At 41.2% G+C, this 22,910-nt stretch overlaps 1 pseudogene; it reads left to right on the forward strand.

The window, feature by feature from the left end:
• The first annotated feature begins 2,170 nt into the window (after window positions 1-2,170).
• On the forward strand, window positions 2,171-2,982 carry LOC118570643 (annotated as a pseudogene).
• Window positions 2,983-22,910: the final 19,928 nt, after the last annotated feature.

Consider the following 22,910-nt stretch of genomic DNA (forward strand, 5'->3'; position numbering starts at 1 on the left):
AGAGAATGCTAAATTTGAGATAAATTTACTTCAATGTAGGGGTTGCATTTTACTAACACATCTCAGACAGCAGAAGCCCGATGCTGTGTGCTAACTTCTCAAGTCCTGTGGTTCTGTATGGTAACCAACTGTTTTCCAAGTTTTTGATGGATGGTACTTACTGCTCTGCTACCCTGCTCTGTGAGTCATGTAATTGTTTACTGTCCTGGTCCATTTAACTCCCATTTAGGACCATATCTCATACATATCCTGAGTATTTGTATTTCTTTTCTTTGATCGTAAAACAAAACATTTCATATTTTCTGCAAGAGATTTCAGAATTTCGAGTTATTGATACTGGAGGGTGAAAATTTTGGCGTGTGGTAGGTGGCTTCCTTCTTCCAAATTCCTCTCCTTCACCCGCAACTCCACTTCCCTCCTCTCTCCCTCTCTCCCTTCCTTTCTGTCCTCCTCCTCCCTTCCTTTCTTCCTTTCCTCTCTCTTCCTTTTTTCCTTCTTCCTCCTTTTTCTCATTCACTCTTTAGTCCTTCCATCAGTTCCTTACAACCTCTTTCTTCCTAAAGCAATATTACACTTAGTGAGCAAAATTTTATGCATGTGGAGCCCGTCTCTTAAAATACCATGTGTCTGTTTTAGGTCTTTTGTCTAAGATCAAGTATAAAATACTGTGCTGTCTTACTCCATATGGTAGTTAAGTTTCCATGCAGACCTCTCTAACTAAAACAGTATGGACATTATCTTTATTGTGAGATTGCTTTACTGTGAAAACACTAAGTCAAATGATATGATTATATCAATTGGGCAAACATGTATATTACTGACATTTATAATGAATTCAATAAGAAATTTGCAAGTAAACAACCCTAACTTAGTAAAAAATCTCCAAATCACTTCAGAAGAATGGAAAATATCTTTCACTAAATTGTATAACTGTAAAGTGCAAAATTTGATAAATGATGACAAATAGAGTTATGTACATATAATATACATATTATATGCACAACAGGTTTGTTTTTAAATGGCTTCATTTATTCAAGATAATTATTTGGAGGGCCATTCATGCTATTAGCAGATTCTTTTTTATGATGAGGAGATTACATTTTGTGGATAAGACGACTTTTTAAAAAGATGTATTTATATTATGTGGGTGTTTGTCTACATTAGTTTATATGTACCATACCATACACATGCAGGTGCTTGAGGAGGCCAGATCCCCTAGAGCTGGAGTTTTAGGCAGTTGTGAGCCAACCAATGTGGGTAGTGGGGACTGAACTGGGGTGAGCCATGTCTCCAACCCAAAGACACTAGTTCACATGTACACTTGTTCATGAGTCAGCTTGACTATATCCCACTTCTCTGTATTATGAATAAAGTTACTGTAAATATTTTTATAAGGATATGTCTTCATTTTTCTCCAACCAATGCCTAGGAGTCTGATGGACCATATCATGGGCACACATTGACTTTTCTAGCCCTTGATACTTTGTTTTTCAGAGTAGTTATTGGAATTCTGTCAGAAATGCTAGAGTCCAGTGTCTCCATGTCTGCATTAACACTTGGTGAGGTCAATCTTCTACCTTGAGAAATTCAAGGTGCAGTGGCATCTACTCATGGTTTAATTTGGAGTTATTTAATCAGTAATGATCTTGAGAGTCTTTATGGAATACTAATTTTTGTATTTTCTTCTGTTAAACAGTTATTTGGTATTTCACAAGTAGGTTATGTATTAGACCATTTTATATTTACAGAGAAACTAAGATAAAAGGCCACAGGGCTGGAGGACAAAATGGGAAAGTTCCATTTTCATTGTTTCATTCTTATTATCAATGTCTTTTCCACTGTGACTGTAGCCTTAACCACCACATCAAGCTAGTACTTGTCACATGGCCTCACAGTAGAACTACTCTTTTTTGAGACAAGGTTTCTCTGTGTAGCTTTGCGTCTTTCCTGGGACTCACTCGGTAGCCCAGGCTGGCCTGGAACTCACAGAGATCCGCCTGGCTCTGCCTCCTGAGTGCTGGGATTAAAGGCGTGTGCCGCCACCACCACCACCACCACCACCACCACCACCACCACCACCCCCACCACCACCCCCCACCCCCCAACCCTCCCACCCCCGGCAAGGGTGTTGTTCTTGACCCCTGTTGTAATTTATAGGGAAACTTAGACAATGTCTGGAGCCCTTGATGTCCTGCAGATGAAGGAGGAGGATGTTTGCAAATTCGTTGCGGCTGGAACCCTCTTAGTTGACTTTCAGATGGAGCAGCACAGATGCAGAAGGAAAAGTGATGGTATCTACATCGTAAATCTGAAGAAGACCTTGGATTGAGACCCCTGCTGAGGTGAGCGTCATCTCCTCCAGGAACACTGGCCAGGTAGCTGTGTTGAAGTGTGTTGCCACCTCTAGAGCCACTCCAATTGCTGGCCACTTCACCCCTGGGACCTTTGCTAAGCAGATCCAAGCAGTCTCGAGGGAGTCATGGCTTCTAGTGGTGATTGAGCTCAGAGCTGACCACCAGGCCCTCTTGGATCAACCTGCCCACCATGGCTCTGTGTAACAAAGACTTCCCTTTATGCTGCATATATTACCATCCCATGTAACAAGGGAGCTCACTCAGTGCGTTTGATGTGGATGCTGGCCACGGAAGTACTCCACATGCGTGGTACTATCTCCCATGAGCACCCATGGGAGTTTATGCCTGATCTTTATTTCTACAGAGACCCTGAGAAGATTGAGGAGGAGCAGGTTGCTGCTAAGAAGGTTGGGCCAAGGAGGAACTTCAGGGTGAAAGGAGCACACCATTTCCTGAGGTCACTGCTGCTCAGCCAGAGTGGGTAGACTGGTCTGAGGGTGTGCAGGGGCCCTCTGTACCTCTTCAGATGTGCCCTACTGAAGACTGAAGTGCCTAGCCAGCCAATGAGGACTGAGCTCCCACAGCTCAGTCCACTGAGTGGGTTGGAGCCACCACTGAGAGGTCCTGAACCAATCTGCGGACACCTTTGCAAAGGGAAAAAGAGGTGGAAGGAAAATAAAGTCCCTAAAAGCTGGAGAATATTGTTGTGGTGGTATTGTGTTCCCCAAAATATTGTGCACGCTAATAAACTTATCTGGGGTCAGAGAACAGAACAGCCACAATATAAAACATAGAGGTTAGACAGTGGTAGCACACACCTTTAATTCTAGCATTTCAGAGGCAGAGATCTGCCTGGATCTCTGTGAGTTCAAGGCCACACTGGAAAACAGCCAAGCATGGTGACTCATGTCTTTAATCCCAGGAAGTAATGGCAAGAGGCAGAAAGATATTTAAGGCGTGAGGACGAGGAATTAGAGGCAGGTTAAGCTTTTAGTCTTTTGAGCAGCACAGTTCAGATGAGATTCATTCTGGATGAGGACTGAGAGGCATCCAGTCTGAGGAAACAGGATCAATCAGCCCGGAATTAGCAAGGTGAGGTGGCTGTGGCTTGTTCTGCTTCTTTGATTTTCCAGCATTGACTCCAGTATCTGGCTCCAGGTTTGTTTTTATTAATAAGAACTTTTAAGATTCATGCTACATCTGGCGCCCAATGGTATGAATTCTTGTAAAAGCAGCTTGCCTGTGGCCTTGTGGGCCCCAGTTCAGGACCAAGCTATACTCAACTGGTCATGGTGATGCTTGCCCATAGGATTTACTGATGGAGGGAGAGGCAGGAGGATCCTGGGTTTGAGGCTGGCCTAGGACACTTGCTAAGAAGCTGTGGCCAGGGCTGAGCCAGAGAAGCAGAGTAGCAGCCACTTCCTACCTCTATGAATCTTCAGACTGAATTGAGGAGATGCTGTCTCTACAAATCCTCACACTGAATGGGGGCTGAGATCCTGTCTCCACCCACCTTATACTCCTATCTCAAGCTCCCAAGTGCTAGGATCAAAGGCATGATCCTTTCAAGTGCTGGAATTAAAGGTGTGTGCCACGGTCACCCAGCTCTGTTTCTCTTTTAGACTGGTTCGATCTCATGTAGCCCACAGTGGCCTTGAAATCCTGATCTTCCTGTCCTGGGAAGTGCTGGGATTAAAGGTGTATGCCACCACTGCCTGGCCTCTATGGTTAACTAGTGACTAGCTCTGTCCTCTGATCTCTAGGCAAGCTTTATTTGTCAGAACACAAACAAAATATCATACAACAGGAGAAAAAAAGAAATTGTGTTTATCATTGATGCATGCATGTCATCAGGTTTGGCGGCAAGTGATTTGACCTGCTGAGCCACCTCACTGTCCCCAAAGTCATTTTTTTTTTTTTAGAGTAAATATTTGTATATATGATCCGCAATTCTACACAGAAGGGGTTTATTTCTTTCCCCTGGTGGCTTATTTTAATTGTTTGTTTGATAAGAGAGATGGGTTCATGAAAGTGTATGTTCATGAATAAATATTTCTGTAAGTAATCCAATAATTCATTGCTGTCATTGCCTAAGTCATTACTATTTCAACTATTGGAAGGTCTTTTAGCTGATTCAATATATAGCTTTGAAAAATCACCTTCCAGAGTGTTACAGTTTGCTTTGTTAGGTTTTCTGCCTAAAAAAAAAAAAAAAATCACTGATTTATCTTTTCATACATTTTAATAAGAATTTTTATGCATAAAATTTTAAACATAGACACACATGTGTTCTTTTTGCAATTTTGGGAAGCAAACCAGGACCCTGTACATATTAGACAAGTGGACCTTTTACTGAATTACACCCTCAATCCCTATAGATATTCTTAACCTAACCCTTTCTCAAAAAAAAAAAAAAAAAAAAGTGTTGCCACACATTTTCTGGCATCATGGGGCTTATATTTTTACTTTCTTAATAACGTTTTTTGGGTTTTTTGATTTATGGAACTCTCGACTAGAATTCTTTTATTTTCAGTCTGGTATCTTATTCAACCTTAATTCACTCCTGATTCTGTCTACTGTCATCAGAAATTTCTACCACATCACTTCCGGAATCTTGTAGGTTGAAGGTTGACACGTTATGGGGCTATCATTCATTTTTATTTCCTGATGAGGTGTGAATTGAGGTTCAGCTGGTCAGCTTGTAGACTTCCAGTTGCTGTAGCACAGTTTGATGGTGAGAATGTACTTTCATTAGGAATTTCCTTACACCTTTGCCCACACACTCTTGACTCAGTCTTCCTTCCTTGGATGTTCTTCTGTCTTCATGCCATGATCACACTGGATGATTTCTGTGCCCTTACACTGTCTGGAAATCTCAGGCCATATAATCCTTCTAATTTTGTTCTTCTTTCTGTAATTGGGTTATAACCCATTGTGAGTACACACTGCTTTTTGTGTTTGCTTTGTTAGCACCCAAAAAGTAAAACAAAGACAAGTTTTGGGAGGTCCCTTGCAATGATGGGCCAAAGAACATCAAAGAAGAATGTATTGAGATTATAAAAGTATCTCTACATGCATGTGTGGAGACCAAAGGTCAAGGTTAAATATCTTTCTCTTTTACTCTCTACCTTATGCTTTGGGACAGGTTCTTTCTCTGAACCCAGAGCTCATTGATTGGTTAGACCGATTGCCAGTGAGACCCCACGTTCCTCCTGTCTTAGCCTTGCAACTCTGGAAATGCAGACACATGCTGCCACATTTAGTTTTATTACATGGGTCCTGGGGATCCAAATTTAAGGTTTGCACAGCCAGCGTTTAATCCACTGAGCTGTTTCCCAAGGCCCAAGATAACTGTTTTAAAATCTACAAATATCAAAAGCTAAAGAGGGATTAGGAAAACAGGCTTTACCATTTAGTCTGCTTGGGGTAAATTGTCAGTTTTGTCTTGTTGGAGTCATAACTTGGAGTCATTTTGGACACTGACAGTGGAGAGCAGGTGTTCAGTGAGGTGGGGGTTGTAACTGCTCAACATAGGCTTTCCTTTAAGCAATTTCTTACTTTAAACCAATATCTCAGTATTCCTGCCTGGACCCCATGTCTGCTAGAGTTGGCGAACCAATCTGTAGGGTCAGTGGATTCCCAGACACATTTCTGGCCTGGAAGCCCATCCAAGCTCCTGAAGGGTAACTCAGCTAGCTCCTTCTTAAAAGTCTCCTTGGCAGGTCTTCAATGTCATTCTTGCTCTTCCAATTAGATTACCACTCTTCCATATGCTTTTCCTCTTCCAAAATTTTGTTCACACCTCTCACCTGCTGTTGTCTTCTCTCTAATTCTCTCTGTCCTTGCAGGTTTATTCTTTTATTAGCAATACTTTTCATCACTTTCATTTCCAGAGGGAGTGGACATAAACAGCAGAGTTCAATCCACCCTGCGGAAATGAAGCCCGTTTCCCCAAATTACCACAAGAAATATGATGTCATTTTAAAATTTAAAAAGTTACTTTAAAATGAATGCTGGATTTGACAGGTGAGGCCTGTTTCATTTCTTTATGGCTGTGGTTTTTAATTAAGCATGAATCAAACACAGCAAACGTTGACAGCTTTATAATGTCCGTAGTCGTATGTTCAACTGAGCCTACCAGGGATGCTGTTTTTACAGTTCCCTCTCTGGCTTTCCATGGAGGTTTGACTCTGGGCCTGCTGCATGCAGGATGTGAGGGAGACTCTGGGAATGTGTGTCTAGTTTCTTTACATACGTTTTAAGTCCACCTGATAGGGAGTTTAGGAAAGAAACGGTTTACTAACATTAGAAATGTGAAAAAGGGCACATAGCCAGTTACAGACCTAGGAAAGTGTAATGTATACTGGCGCCAGGGAGATGGCTCAATTGATTCACCACCAGAATTCAAGTTAAAAAAATAAAAAAAGGTGGGCAGGCAAGACAGCATGGAATCCCAGTTCTTAGGAGGCAGAGTCAGGAAAGCCCCAGAACAAGCGGGCTAGCTAGACAAGCTGGAATTTGCAAGTACTGGATTCATCGGGAGACACAGCCTCAGTAATAGAGATCCCTTGAGGAAGACTCATATTTGCTTTGGACCTCTGCATACACACATGTACCATCCAGGTGTTTGTACTAACACATATGCAATCATATGTGGTATTGTGTTCCCAAAAATATTGTGCAGGCTAATAAACTTATCTGGGGTCAGAGAGCAGAACAGCCACAATATTAAACATGAGGATAGGCAATGACAGCACACGCCTTTAATCCTAGCATTCCAAAGACAGAAATACCTCTGGATCTCTGAGTTCAAGGCCACATTAGAAACAGCCAGGAATGGTGACTCACACCTTTAATCCCAGAAATCCAGCCTTTAATCCCAGGGAGTGATGGCAGAAAGTAGAAAGATACATAAGGCGTGAAGACCAGAAACTAGAAGCATTTGGCTGGTTAAGCATTCAGGCTTTCAAGCTGCTAGCAGTTGAGCTGAGAGCCATTGGGATGAGGACTCAGAAGCTTGCAGTCTGAGGAAACAAGACCAGCTGAGGAACTAGCGAGGTGAGGAAACTGTGGCTTATTCTGCTTCTCTGATCTTCCAGCATTCACCCTGATAACTGACCTCGGGTTTGATTTTATTAATAAGACTCTTTAAGATTCCTGCTACAATCATATACACACATATTACACATATGCTTGTAAAACACACACACACACATACACACACACACACACACACACACACACACCAAATCAAACAAGCAGAGCAATCCTTGGCTTATGTAGGATGTTACCTAGTTATTATTGTGCATCAGCTTTCCTAGAGATGCCCGCAACATTGGGAAAAGAAACTATGTTTAATTAGCGTCATCAGATATATAAATGCCTACCCTACATGAATTTGTTAGTTGGTTCTTTAACATTGGACTTTCAACAAAACCTTTATCTCCTCTGCTTTATAAGTTTTTATTTCCATTAAAAGAGAGAAAGCACAAATAACAGAATTAAGGCCTGTAATCTGTTGTCAGGAAATCCTTGATGTCTATTAAAACCCCACCTAGACTTGCAGTTCCCTTGACAGAGCACGAAGGAAGGCCTTTCTCCAGCTGCTGTTTTTTGCTGATGAGATGCCAAATGTCTTTACAGATACATCTGCAAAAATAAAAAAGTAAATAAAATAAAGAGGAGTGGATGATGGGAATTCAATTACAGGTGCTCTGTTCTTAAAAGAAATGGCTCAGCAAAGGTGAGTGAGTTTGCACGTACAAGATCACCACACAAGGATGATTTTAAATGATGTCCATGAAAGAGAAAAGGGTTTTATCTGATTTTTAAATATTGGTTTATGCTTAATAAATGATGTATGAAATGTCCATCATCTGCATACACAGAACTGGAGTGCTTCATCATGTCACGATTTTATTCATTTAAAAATCCTGGAGGTTTCAAACTTTATATATTCTTTTTTATTTATGTGAAATCTAATTTATTTTTCACGATATTGTGAGCTAACTCTGTAGACCTGTTATATAGCAATATAGAGACAAACAATATATAAATATTACTTATTTCATACATATCCTGATTTTGATAAAAATAATGTGATAAAAGATCAGCTAGTGCATTGTAACTTTTTTTTTTTTTTTTTTTTTTTTTTGAGACAGGGTTTCTCTGTGTAGTTTTGGTGCCTGTCCTGGATCTCACTCTGTAGACCAGGCTGCCCTCGAACTCACAGAGATTCGCCTGGCTCTGTCTCTCAAGTGCTGGGATTAAAGGTGTGTGCCACCACTGCCCGGCCACATTGTAACTTTTAACTCTGCAGACTCAATAGAAAGTTTTATTAATTTCTTGTTTCCAACTAAAAAATTTCAAGTAATTTCTGTTGCTCCTTCATCTCACACTTATGTACCTTTTGGAGAACTTGCTTTTTATATGAAAGGCACACTGGTTTTAACGAGTCATTAACATTTGCAAGTATATTATTGGTCCTAGTTTATCTTTTAAAATAATACTTATTTATTCTATTTTGTGTGTGTGTTCCTCAGCATAAGTATGTGCACCAAGCTTACGGGAGTTCAAGGAGGTCAGAGGAGAGGGTAGAAATCGGAATTACAGGTGGTTGTGAGCTGCCATGGGTGCTGGGAATTGAACCCACGTCCTTTGCAAGAGCTTAATGGCGGAGCCATCTCTCCAGCCCAGGCACCAATCATCTTTGCTGAGGGTCAGTACATTATGCAACCTCCTCACTTAAAGCTTGGAATTTTAGAAATATTTGGGCACTGTCACTGCACGGTCATGGAAAACTTCAAAGATAACAACAAAAAGGTACAGTTCCCTCCGCCTCTCCATCATTTCTCTCTCCCTTTTTCTCCCGCTCCCTTCTCTCCCTCTAACCTATGTTGTGTCCCTTTGTCTTTATTTAAAAAAAAAAAAAAAAAAAAAGCAGACAGCAAATTTAGTTCGCGGCTAGTTGAGGTTGGATATTTTTACCCATCACTTTCTGAGTTAGATTACACATCTGTTCTTCAAAGCATCAAATTGTTACCAAAGTGTGTAAGAAAATTAAACTGCCTCTGAGGCTGGATGACACACGTTCAGGGTTCTCTGAGATAGGTGTAAATTGAAATGGAACGGAATGAGCAAGAGCAAACAGAGTAAGAATTAAAAACACGTTGTCTTTGTTCCTTCATTTCCTTTACGACGGCGTGTAATCAATACTTTACAACAGGGTTAATACACTGTCTTCAAACATGGTATTATTCTTTCAAGAGCACACAATAACTTTATTAGTTATGCAGTCTGCAGTCTTTCTGAAGTGACGGCGGTGTGTGGGTGTGTCAATCACAAACAATTCCTGGTACCCTCTGGTGGAGTGTTTCCTTTGTACACCAGCCTTAGCGGTGAGAGCCATGCAGCTGCAGGTAATTTTAATGGGGGAAGTTCTAATTTTAATTAGTATAATTAGCTGAAACAAAACAAAACAAAAAAAAAAAAAAAAAAAAACCCAGAAAAAAACACCCCAACCTCTTTTTGCTTACTGGTTATTGAATATTCAAATCTTACATCTGTTCTCTCTATTCAAGTGGAAACTAAGTTGCTCAATTTTGTTTCAAAGGAGTCCTAGTCTAAATCCCTATCAGGACACTAATTCAACTTTCCTCTGGATATTTAGTAGAGTTGAATGTTACTTTTTAAGTGTTATTCACATACAAGTTTTTGTGTTTCTAAAAATATGTTAAAAGTAAAAACAAAATTATTGTATGGGGAACATTTCTAAGTTTCTTCATTATTAGAATTTGTATATTTTGATGTGTATTTTAGGAATGAAAGCAGAAAACCCTTTTTAATAGTTATCTTATTAATGACCACCCTAATCATAAAAATGTTCTACGGAATACAAAGAAATCGAATATTTTGAGCTGAACATCTACAGGGTAACATCTTGTTAGGCAATTCAAACTGTGATTTCAGGTGGAGAAAAGTTAAAAACAACGTATTGTGGGTTTTTTGTTTGTTTGTTTACCTCATCCAAAAAGGCAGGACAATTCATATTAGAGTGATACCTGATACAATGCTGGTGTCATGGTTGGGTCTAAGGCCAACTTGCCCCAACTTAGAACCACCTGAACACCAGGCCTGAAGTAAGGAACTGTCTTTGACTGCCTTAGGTGATGTAGGAAGTCCTACACCTAATGTGGGCAGCATGCTCTGGTAGCAGCTCAGACAATAAAGGACTCAGCAGTAGGGAGAATGTCCACCTTTGACTCACTTGGCTTTTGCTCTTGGTACAGCATTAGCTTACCCTGCTGCTGCTGCTGCTGCTGATTCCCTCACCGACACCAGAAACAGCTTTTTCAGACTTCCTACGTGAACTGTGGACCAGTAGCTCTCCAGGAACCCTCCATGACCTCAACACAAGATTGGCAATGCCGAGGCTCTCAGCTTCGTAGGCTGGACAACTACCAGGTTTTCAGCCTTCCAGATGTGAGACAGCTCCTGTTGCTAGTTTGGCTGTGTGACATAAGCAATTGTAATAAATTCACAGAGATGTTAGACATAGGTCTGAGGTCACAAAGAAAGAGACCATCAGTCACATCTAAGTGTCTGGAGAAAAACTTTATTCTTGATCAGGAGGGCATGCTGGGAAGAGTGAACAGACACACACACACACACACACACACACACACACACACACACACACACACGGAACGTGCACTTGTTTTTTTTATTCCAACTCAGAGGGTGACAATGTCTTTCCCCATAAGCTGGAAGCAGATCTCACAATCTGACTTGAAGGGCTGGTCTGAAAGGAATTAGTACACAGGAAATGAAAGAGGAAGAAGGGTCGCTGCGCCACGGGAAGAGGGCCAGTGCTCCAGGCAATCAAATTCCTGAAATGCAGCAGGAGCCTTTGTGTAAACAAAGGTTTGACTGGGTGGGGGAGGGTGTTAAAATATTTGCATAAAAGTCTAGTAAGGTGGGGGAGATCAAAAGATTAGAATTCCTTGTCCTAAACACAAGTTTTATAGGGTTGGATAGGAAACATTCACTTTACATTTCTTACAAATAAATATTCAATCTACCAGTTCTGTTCCTCTAGAAGATACTAACACAGCCGGGTTCCTTGTAAGGGAAAATGGCTACTCAGAAATACAGATATGTGGACAGACAGGAAGAATTTATACAAAGAGGAAGACAGAGGTAGTGGGGGTCACTTTGCCACAAGCTGAGGAGTGCTAAAGATTGCCGCTTATTGCCAGAATGCAGGAAGATGCCAAGACAATCCTTTCCATACAGCCTACATGGAAAGCGTGGTCCTCTAACAAAGTGGGATGTTGATTTATAGCCTCTGAAACTGTGACACACTCCTCCTCCGTTGTCTGACCTTTCTGTGCTGTCGGGCATCTTTACAGTTGCAGCCTTAGGAAGCTGGCACAGTGTCTCTGTCTATATGGCATTCCCCAGAATGAAGAAGATTTGGTTAAAGGTAACATTCCTAAAGCCCTGTTAGAGCACAGGCTCAGGCTAGCTGTGGGGATGTTAGGGTAGGAATGGAGGACATGTCCTTTAGTGGCTCATAGAGGACATTTAACCAACATCCAGTTGCTGAAGCCAATAAATAATACTATAGTATATATTATATCATAATAATAATACCACAGTATTATTATCATCTTGATGTTGCTCAAAAAATGAAATTCTGAACAAGGAAAATAAACATATCACCTTCTCAATGACTTAACAGAAATAACATTCACTTTAATTTTTCTTTTCCCCAGGACTGGAGAGATGGCTCAGAGGTTCAGAGTACTTGGTTTGCTCTTGTAGAAGACCTGGGCTCAGTTCAGTACCTTCTTGATAGCTCACAACTCCAGTTCCAGGGGATCCAATGCTCCCTTCTGACCTTCCAGGGTAAAAAAGGAAGGGACGAGACTGCTGTTAGGTGTGGTGGAGGAGAAAGTTTATTGTAGGTAAAAGGGAGACATAGTCGGAGACAGGGACATCTGGGAGAGTCCAGAGTGGACATGACCCCGGGCCATGTGAGGAGAGGGTGGAGGGGTAAAGGAGAAGGAAGAGCAACTGCTGACCAAGAGGGGCAGCCTGGGCCAAGAGACCGGCCAAGGGATTAGACCAAACAGACCAGGCAACCCAAATGGCTGGATTATATAGGGAAGGGCAGCTGGGGAAAGGGCAGCCTAGCCCCTGGGCTGGAGAAGTTTAGGGAAGGGGCTTGTATGCCAGCCAGTAGGGCCCTGTCATAGGTAGAGACTGAGGGATGCAGGGAGAACCTGGAGGCCAGTGTCTGCTGTGATATGTTAAATAGGCACCTCAGCCCTTTGCCCCGGGTTCCTGAAACCTAACAGAGGGCGTTATGCATGCATGTCATGCATAGACATCAATGCAGGCAAAACACGCATGCACATAAAATTAAATGAAACAAAACGTATTTTTGAGCAAGATCAAAGTGGAGAATCATCAACTATAAGGTAGACCACGGACTAGAAATTTCAAATAATGTTATGGCCAGAAGTCTCAGTATCAATAAGCTAACCTACTGTAGTCTGGCCTTTTTGCCTGGCCCTTTCTTTTCTCACTTTGGCCTTGGCTTATTACAATAGTGTCAGTTTTCAGTATTGCTTGGAAACCCTAGACTCCTTTCATACCAAGAAAGCAAAGCTTATGTGATCTAGACAGATCTTCTACTAGTCTGAGGGAATGGAGACAGAAAATAGAGCAGAGCTGACAGACTGGGCACAAACATAATTCGAGGATGGCACATTACATCAGGAAGAGGAAATAAACAGTGTGCAGGAAGCAGAAGAGTCAGTCGAGAGCTGACAGTGCCCTGGAAAAGTATAAGTAGGCACAATATTAGACCCCCCCATCTGAGTCGTATTTGAAAGTTATATTGTAAATTAATATTGCAATTAATCCTAACTATATCTTTGGGTAATAATTTAATGGAAACAATTAGGTAATTATGTTTTTGCTGTTTGTTTTATAATCAAACATGAAATTGAGAGGTCGAGAGTGGTTTTGCCGGAGGTACAAAAGGGAATAGATGTTAAGAGATCACATACTATTATTAAATGTGCAACAAACTTGTTTTCTAATCTCAGGACTGTGGGCTTGCTGGGTAGTATGGCCTTTAGATATTACTGATTGTAGTGTGATGTTTAATTAATTTCTGTTTATAAAATAATCATTTTTATAACATATCATATGATTGCAGATGACAATCAGAATTTTCTCTGTGTGTGTGTCTACATGTATGCTTGCAATAACATCCACCAATAAACAATACAATACCTTTCTGTCCCCAGAAAGCCTTATCTGCTGAAACGTTTACACTCAGTTACTCTTGATGGGGATACACTCAGCTGCTGGTGTGAAGAGACAAGAGACACAAAGTGTGTGAGAGGAGAAGGGAGTAAAAGGGACATTTCAAAATTTCTCAAACTCCATTGCAAGCAGGTTATTAAAAAAAAAAAACAAAAACAAAACAAAATAAAACAAAAAAACCCCACTGCCATTAGTACTGGGAGACCACACTGTGTTCCTGTATGCTTTTCTATTCTCTGTGCTGCATTCTTTGTTCAAATTACCTTCCATTTTTTATATTTTGTCTATTACCTTAGTCCTTGAAATCATTAAATTTTAATATTTTAGTCATTTTCTTCCCTCTTCTCTAGTCCTGGGAGAACTATCCATTTTGTCAACATTTACCCTGCTGTTGATAATTTCATGGAGTTCATGGCAAGTCTCCATTTGTAACAAATACTTGAGGGATGAGTTAAAACAACAACAAAAAAACCCTCAAATTCCCCTATATTATGGGGATACAAAATATACATTTGGGAGAGCATGGCAGAATCCATGTAGAAATTAAAAATTGAGGAACTACATCCCTTCCCTCCTGACGAATGGGCCTTACGTCCAATTAGACAGCAGTTAGTGACCACCAACATGTGAGTGTCACTTATTGCTCCCTTTTAAATGTCTTGCCGTGAGGGTCATCATAGTGGTTCATGGGTGTTGTGGCTGTGTGGCACTATTTAATTGCTTCCCTCGATTGGCAGCTTGCCTAGTATTTTCTGGTACCAGGGAGACTAGACCATAGCAAAGAGGCTTTCAGGTCAGATGGAGCTCAAATCATATCAGTCTTGAGTCCTAAGTGTGTGGTTTCATAGGGACCTACACTCAATAACGCCTCCCCCCCATACCTGTGGTGATATATTGTGTCCCCCAGTACATTGTGCATCCTAATAAACTTATCTGGGGTCATAGGACCGAACAGCCACTAGATAGACACAGAGGCCAGAAAATGGTGGCACACACGCCTTCAATCCTATCACTTGGGAGGCAGAGATCCATCTAGATCTCTGAGTTCAAAGCCACACTGGAAACAGCCAGGTATGGTGACTCACATCTTTAAACCCCAGAATTGCTGGCAGAAAGCAGAGAGGTATATAAGGTGTGAAACACAGGAACTAGAGCTGGTTAAGCTTTTAGGCTTTGAGCAGCAGTTCAGCTGAGATTCATTCTGGATGAGGACTGAGAGGCTTCCAGTCTGAGGAAACAGGATCAGCTGAGGAATTGGCAAGGTGAGGTAGCTGTGGCTTGTTCTGCTTCTCTGATCTTCCAGTATTCCCCCCAATTCCTGGCCCTAGGTTTGTTTTTATTAATAAGACCTTTTAAGATTTGTGTTAAATACACCAGAGACAACAAAGGCTTCTTTGGATGATTTCATTTAAATATTTCTCATCTGTTGTATTCCTACCACCCCACTCATGTTCCTTTGCTATGGCCTTCTTTGATGATGTATTGCACTGATGATTGCACTGATCCTCAAATGTCTTTCTGCAATCTCTGTTCTTTCATTTCCTCTCTGTAGTGGCTTGAATGAGCATGGCCTCTATAGGCTCCTGTAGCTGAACACTGGGTCTCCAATTGGTGGAACTGTTCGGGAAGGATTAGGAGGTGTGGGCTTGTTGGAGGAGGTATGTCAGGGATGGAGGGTGGGCTTGCTGCTCCAACATCAGCCTGCCTGTGTGCCACCATGTTTTTTTGCCATATTTACTGTCATGATGGTCATGGACTCACCCTCTGAAATGGTAAACAAGGCCCCAATCAAATGCTCTTTTTTTAAAAAATTTATTTATTTATTATGTACACAGAAGAGGGTGCCAGATCTCATTACAGATGGTTGTGAGTCACCATGTGGTTGCTGGGAATTGAACTCAGGACCTCTGGAAGAACAGTCAGTGCTCTTAACCTCTGAGCCATCTCTCCAGCCCCTCAAATGCTCTCTTTTATAAGTTGTCTTGATCATGGTGTCTCTTCACAGCAGTAGAAAGTAACCAAGACACTTTTTTGATTTGTCTGGCTATTATCTATGTATTTCCTGTCTGCTTTTTAAAAAATTATTTATTTTAGTTTTTGAGATTATAATATTTTCCTATTGCCTTTCTTCTTGCTAAACCATTCCATAAACCCCTCCTGGCTCTCTTTCAAACCTATGGCCTCTTTTTTCATTGTTGCTGCATATGTATATGTATATGTATATGTATATGTATATGTATATGTATATGTATAGACATGCATATTCCTAAATATATAAATACAACCTGCTGTGTCTGTATAACATCACTTGTATGTGTGTTTTCAGGGTTTACCATTTAGCACAGGAAAACCTACAGGTGCAGTTTTCTGTCCCACCAGCCTGCTCCCAAATAACCACACAGAAACATTATTAATTATAAATGAGTGGCCAATAGCTTAGGCTTGTAACTAACTAGCTCTTTCAACTTCAATTAACCCATATTTCTTATCTACGCTCTACCTTGTGGTGGTACATTTTTCAGCATGGCATGTTCATTTCCTACTTTCTCTGTGTCTGGCTGGTGACTCCACTTTCCTTCTTCCCTGCCCTCTCTTTTTTCCACAAGTCCCCCCTAACCTCTACCTGCCTAGCTATTGGCCATTTAGCCTTTCATTAAACCAATCCAAAGGTACCTTGGCAAAACACATCTTCACAGTGTACAAAAAGATGATTCTATAACAATAACCAGCTGGCATGTTCTTTCCTGTCAACTCTTTACCATGTTCTTGAATAAACTTTGGTAATGCTATGCTTTTACTAAGATGTCCCCCTTAGGGAGCTGATCCCCAGTGCCATAGCTAATCTTGTCTGTCAACTTGACACAACTGGGAAGTGGGAACTTCAGCTGAGGAATTGTCTCCTATGGGCATGTGTGTGGGAAAAATTTCCCGATTGCTAATTGCTGAAGAAGGCACCTCCATCATTGTGGGGTGATGCCATCCGCAGGCAGCTGGCTGTAGGTTGCATAAGAAGACTACCCAAGCAGAAGCAGGGAGCAAGAAGTAAACAGGAACAGCATTCCTCCATGATTTCTGCTCCAAGGTCCTGTCCTGCAGGAATTCCTGCCCTGATTTCCCTTGAGGATGGAACGTAACCTGTAAGATTAAGTAAACTCTTCTTTCCCAAGTTGCTTCCAGTCATGGTGTTTTATCACAGCAACAGAAACCAAATTGTAACACCCACCTATATATGATACTGTTTGAACCACGTGTTTTCACTTTTTGAAAGCCTTTGGCATTTTTCACTGACTTTTAGGATGAGCATCAAATTTTTCAGGGATTTCAAGACCACTCATATTTTGGCACAATGTACTGTAGCTCAAGGGATGGAGCAGGAGCCAGAGATGACTGATGTCTCAGTGTGCAGTGCACTTGTTTATAACTCACTGTCTAGTATCTTGCAAGACTTTCAAATGCCCCGTAAATGCCCCAAGAGGAAAATTTCATCTGAACCCAGAACCTCTGCTTTTCATAATATGCAAACCTCATATTTAACTTATTTTACAATGATTTTAATATGTACCAATTTTAATGGTAATTTAAACCAAGATACTGCAGTACATCAGCTGTGGAAACTTTCCGTTTTTAGCTTCCTAGAAAGAAAAACAGGAAAAATGAAAACATGACAAAACCCTGGGGCATCCCCACTCAGTTACTTTCTTGCAATATATTAAGGTATATGTGCAAACGTGTGTGTGTGTGTGTGTGTGTGTGTGTGTGTGTGTGTGTGTAAAGGTAGTTTCAGCTGGGGCAGGATGTAGCATATGGAGTGTTCAGAAGGTGAAGTACACAGGACACACTTGCAACCTGTTCCTTCCACTGGCTTCCATTATCTTGGCACAAACAGCGTCACCTCCCGATCCCCACAACTCCCAATCCTTACTCAGAACCTTCACTACAGTGAACCTACTCTATACTTCAGGACTCAGTGCCAGGCAATACATCAGTTCTTTCCTTCTGGGGAGCTAAGAGAAACAGGTGGGGTCAATCTGCCGGGACGGAGTTCAGTCATCACCCTTCATTAGCCAAATTACCAGGACAGTGCTGCTCAACCTTGTTGCACAGTGGAAATATCTTCGCATTGTAAGAAGTGCTAACCCTGGGTCCCTCCCTCCCTAACAGCTTCCGGTTTAGTTTAGAGTGTAAGCTTGGAGATTTTTAACTGGTTCTCTCTGCTGCATCGATTAACTAAGGAGCATCTTCTATTGATGGTGATTCGGTCCAGGGTAATTAAAGGTGGAAAATGAGGATTTAACTTTGGGATGTTAGGGGGTGTGGGTGGGTGGGTGGGTAGAGTTAGGCGTGCGCCTCCCCCTCCTCCCCCAGGTATCTAGATCTCCTTGTCAATCATATTGCATTGACATAATGGCATGTGCTCATTGCCTGACAGGAAATCCAGTATACCTGAAGAATTGCATCCCAATCCACACACATTGGAGTCACCTGGACACTTTAAAAGAGCAAGAAACATGAACAAAGGAAACAAGAAACCCCATTGGTTCTTGACTCCCTTTTGCACATTTCCATTTAATCAATACACGGTGGGACTTGGTGTATGATATTAAGAATTTGCACAATTCTAATGGGAGGCAGCAGAGTGGGGAATTCCGACTTCAGTGCAGAGGATATCCCAGAAGAATACAACATCCCAGCTGAGGAGCACAGCCACTTCAAATATTTCCATAGATTATCAATCCCAAAGGAAAAAATAACCTGACAAACAGAAGCTGAATAAAAGGTTGATATTTGAAAGTATGTACACACATACATAACACTCATATATAGATAAAACAAAGAAAGGAAGTAGGTGGCCAAATTCACACCATGTACATGGAAAAATGTTCCAGACCATAATGGCAAAAAGGAATCTAAAGCCGAACTGAGAATGGCTTCTACTAGAGCAACTAGTAGGTTAAAAAAGACGAGGAAAGGGTATTTTATAAGAAGTAAAAGAAGCCAGCATGGTCTATAGAGTGAGATCCAGAACAGGCACCAAAGCTACACAGAGAATCCCTGTCTCAAACCCCCCCCCCCAAAAAAAAAAAAAAAAAAAGAAGAAGAAGAAGAAGCTGTACAGTGGTGGCATACACCTTTGACCCAGCACTTGGGAGGCAGAGGGAGAGAGATCTATGAGTTCGAGGCCAGCCTGGTCTACAGAGCAAGATCCAGAATGGCCAAGGCTACACAAAGAAACCCTGTCTCAAACCAACCAACCAACCAAGTTTGGATCCCCTGCGTCTATGTAAAAATCTGGGCAAGGCAAGGTGTCACATCCCTGTAATCCCAGTGCTGGGGAGGTAGAGACAAGAAGAATCCTAGGGTTTGCTGGTCAAACCAGTGAGCTCCAGGGTCAGTGAGAGACCCTGCCCAAAAAACAAGGTCAGTGGCCAGGTGGTGGTGGCATAGGCTTTAGTCTCAGCACTCAGAAGGCAGAGGCAGGCAGATCTCTGTGAGTTTGAAGACAGCCTGGTCTACAGAGTGAATTCCAGAATAGCCAGAGCTACACAGAGAAACCTTGTCTCAAAAATCAAACGAACACAAAACAAAACAACCCACAAGGTCGGAAGCAATTGAGAAAGACACTGAATATCCACCTGTGGTCTCTACATGAGTCCACATCCACGATATGTGTGAGCACACACAGAGACACACAAAAGACAATTGTCAGTTATTATTAAAATTATCAGTTATTTCCAGGAAAATGTCAAATGGCATAGTATAGATGCAGTTGAAGTTCCCATAGGGAACAAAGCAGAAAAAAAAAATATTTGAAGAAATAGTGACCAACTTTGTTTCAAAAATTATAAATTCACATGTTAAATAAAATAAATAAATAAAATAAATAAATGGACAAGCAAATAAATAAATAAGTAAACAAATAAATCGATAAGTAAGTAAGTAAGTAAGTAAATAAAGAAAAGAAAGAAAGGAAGAAAGAAAGAAAGAAAGAAAGAAAGAAAGAAAGAAAGAAAGAAAGAAAGAAAGAAAGAAAGAAAAAGAAAGAAAGAAAGATGGGCATGGAGGCACCAGCACTGGGGCAGGAGGCAGGAGAATTCAAACCTCACACCTGCTCTGTAGGTTGAGGGTTACTGGGTCTGATGAGACTTTGTTTCAAAAAATAGAAGTCAAAAGAACCCACTATAAACATTAAAAACATTTCTAATAGAAGAGTCAACAAAGTGTCTCCTCCTTATTTATCATTAGTTCCACTCTCAGCAATGGTCAGAGACCCTTCTAGAGCAGGCAATGGTTCTGACCTTTAGAACTACGTGCTGAGGGAGCGGTAAATATGGGAAACTCAGAAGTCTAGAACCGAAATAGTATCTGTCCAAACAGCCAAAAGAAAGATTTTTCAAAGATGCTGTGGAAGAAAGAAGAAAACAGAAGTGAATGCAATGTGGATACAAACATAAGCACATAAGGGCATGCTAGTACAGGTCCTTAGGAAAGGTGAAGGCAGGAGGATCAGGAGTTCAAGGCCAGCCTCGGCAACAAAGAAAGTTCAAGGCCAGTCAGGACTATTTGAAGCCTTGTTTCATTAAAAAATAACTTAGAATCTTTCTTATTGTGCAAATACCTCTACAAGATGATTGGCGGTTTAAAGGTTCTGCCATGTGTTTGGAGGGTTCTGACAAAGACAAAGTGAGATCTGTGTCAATCACTGCAGAAGACAGGAGAGGGAAAATGGAAAGATATGGGCATAAGGGTACCACGTTTGTTGGCACCGTGTTACCAGGAGACAGGCTGTGATAGGAACAAAGGCCCAGCCGGAAGAAAACAGAAAGTATCAAAAGAATGGCAAAGTATAGATAGCATTGGTGTATTTGGTTCCAATGGAGGACATTGAAAGGACCTTTGGAGCATCATCGCACACTGATCAGTGTTTTCAAAATAGTCATTCATCTGATGCAGTGGTCAAAAGTTGGTTATGGATTACAACTCGTATGTGTGTGTGTGTGTGTGTGTAGGCCAGAGGGGACATTAGTTTGTCAGGCTGCCAGCCAGTCAGCTCCAGTCATCCTCCTGCCTCCGTCTAATGCTAAAAACTTAACATCCCTCTGGGCATGTTTTCAGGTTTCCAGCAATGTCATGGTCCACAGTGTCTTTCCATGCCCAAATAGAAGTTTGAACTGACTACCTGTTAAAAGTTCAGCCCAGTTTGCTAGAGTCCCATGCTCCATCCTTTCCTCCTATGGAAACTCATTTGTCATCCTTGCTGACTCTCTGTCTTACGAATAAGGCTGCCTGCTTGCTAATAGTATTACTTTTCTCTAGCCAATCATCACAACCTTTCTGCTTGATACAACAAACTGTCATTCTCATCCAGTCCCGTAGGTTAAGTTTCTGAGGTAGATGTCACTGGCAAAAACCATGACACTGACAAGACAGCATTCCCTCCTGGAAGCCCAGTGGATGGAGGTGGCCTCTTCATCTTTCCCAGCTTCTAGAGGTTTCCAGTATTTCTCATCTTCTGACCTCCTACTCCATCTGTCCCCCTCACATGCTTATGTTACTGGTATGGCTTCTGCCTCCACATCTGTTTCTCCTCGGGTCCTTCTTTTATACTTTAAATTACCCCATGATTACATAAAGCCCACCCAGACACTTTAGGATAACAACCCTATTTTAAGGTTACCATCTCAATTCTATCTGTGCAGCCCCAGTTTTTCTTTGCTCTGTGCCAGAATGTATTCAGAGATTCCGAGGCCAGGGATGTGAATATTTATCACTTCCTGGGGAAGGGGGAGGCATTTTCCCACCTACTAAATGTTTCTAATATCAGCTGTTGTTATTAGTAGTTATTAGTAACACAAACCTCCACCCTTTTTATCTCCCCATGCCTATATAAAAACAAGTTCACATGGCTACCCCCGGTCACTGATCAGATTTCATTCATTTCATGTAGTTTAAGCACCTGGCAATTCCATATATCTTCCAGTGTAGTTAGGCGTGTACTTTCATGTGCTGAAAGAAAATTGAAGTTTATATCTTATGATAACAGTGTAACTTCACAATTGGGATGTTCTCCTGCCTCTCTCTCTCCCTTCTTTCTTTCTACCTCCTTTTCTTTCTTTCTTTCTTTCTTTCTTTCTTTCTGTCTTTCTTTCTTTCTTTCTTTCTTTCTTTCTTTCTTTCTTCCTTCCTTCCTTTCTTCCTTCCTTCCTTCCTTCCTTCCTTTCTTTCTTTCTTTCTTTCATTCATGATATTACGTTGGTATGAGTTTGACTTTCGTATCTGAGAGCGGTTGCTGAACAACAGGCATATGAGGTATGTTACTATGCTACTATTGAAACCCACTCTGTCAGAAGCAGGAAGCCTACTGTTTGAACTGTCTGGGGAAACTTCTTCAGGGCTAACTGAAGTGTTCTGTCCAAAAACACCTGTTGAACCCACCCATTCCTATCTGTAACTACCTCGGATGTAATGGCAGGTGCCACCAAGTGCCACAGGGCTGCTGCCAATGGAAACATTGACCTGGTATGCCATTTCATTATTTCAGTTCTGGTACTGAGATACCCAGTTGCAAGTCTGTGGCCAGAGAAGGAAATGAAGCTTATCAAGTAAAAATACAGTTAGTTCCACAGAGAAATAATGGAAACAGAGTAAACACTTCAAATCCAAAATAAACTAAGTCAAAGTTTTGTCCATGAAATTTTTAAAAATCTGTCTTAATTTTGTCTTGGCTACTAAATGATAATTTTTGACACATTTAAAAAATAAATGATTAATTCCTGTTTATATGATTACTAATGGAATGCTTATCAAAAGCTTCCTTAAGTTTATGGTGACTGTTTGTGTATAAATATATCTTTTTTTTTTTCCTTTTTCGGTTTTTCAAGACAGGATTTCTTTGTGTAGCCTCAGCTGTGCTCGAACTAGCTCTGTAGACCAGGCTGGCCTTAACCTCATAGAGATCTGCCTGCCTTTTCCTCCCGCGTGGTATAAGTACACTTTAAACTAGAAACTTCCAGAGTTGTTTTTATCCTCTGTTTTTTTTTTTAATGGAATAGAACTCGTTCGTTGTTTAACAAGACAACCCAGACACTTGTCAGATTTCTTAGCTTCTTTCTTACAGCAACTCAATATTTGGCTTTCTGTTTCTCTCCCAGCTGGCTTCTTCTCTTTTCTTTCCTTTTGTTCTTTAGGCACACAGTGGTGGTGGTGTGGGAGGTACTG

The sequence above is a fragment of the Onychomys torridus genome, chromosome 19 (assembly GCF_903995425.1).
Source record: "Onychomys torridus chromosome 19, mOncTor1.1, whole genome shotgun sequence".
NCBI classification, from domain to species: Eukaryota; Metazoa; Chordata; class Mammalia; order Rodentia; family Cricetidae; genus Onychomys; species Onychomys torridus.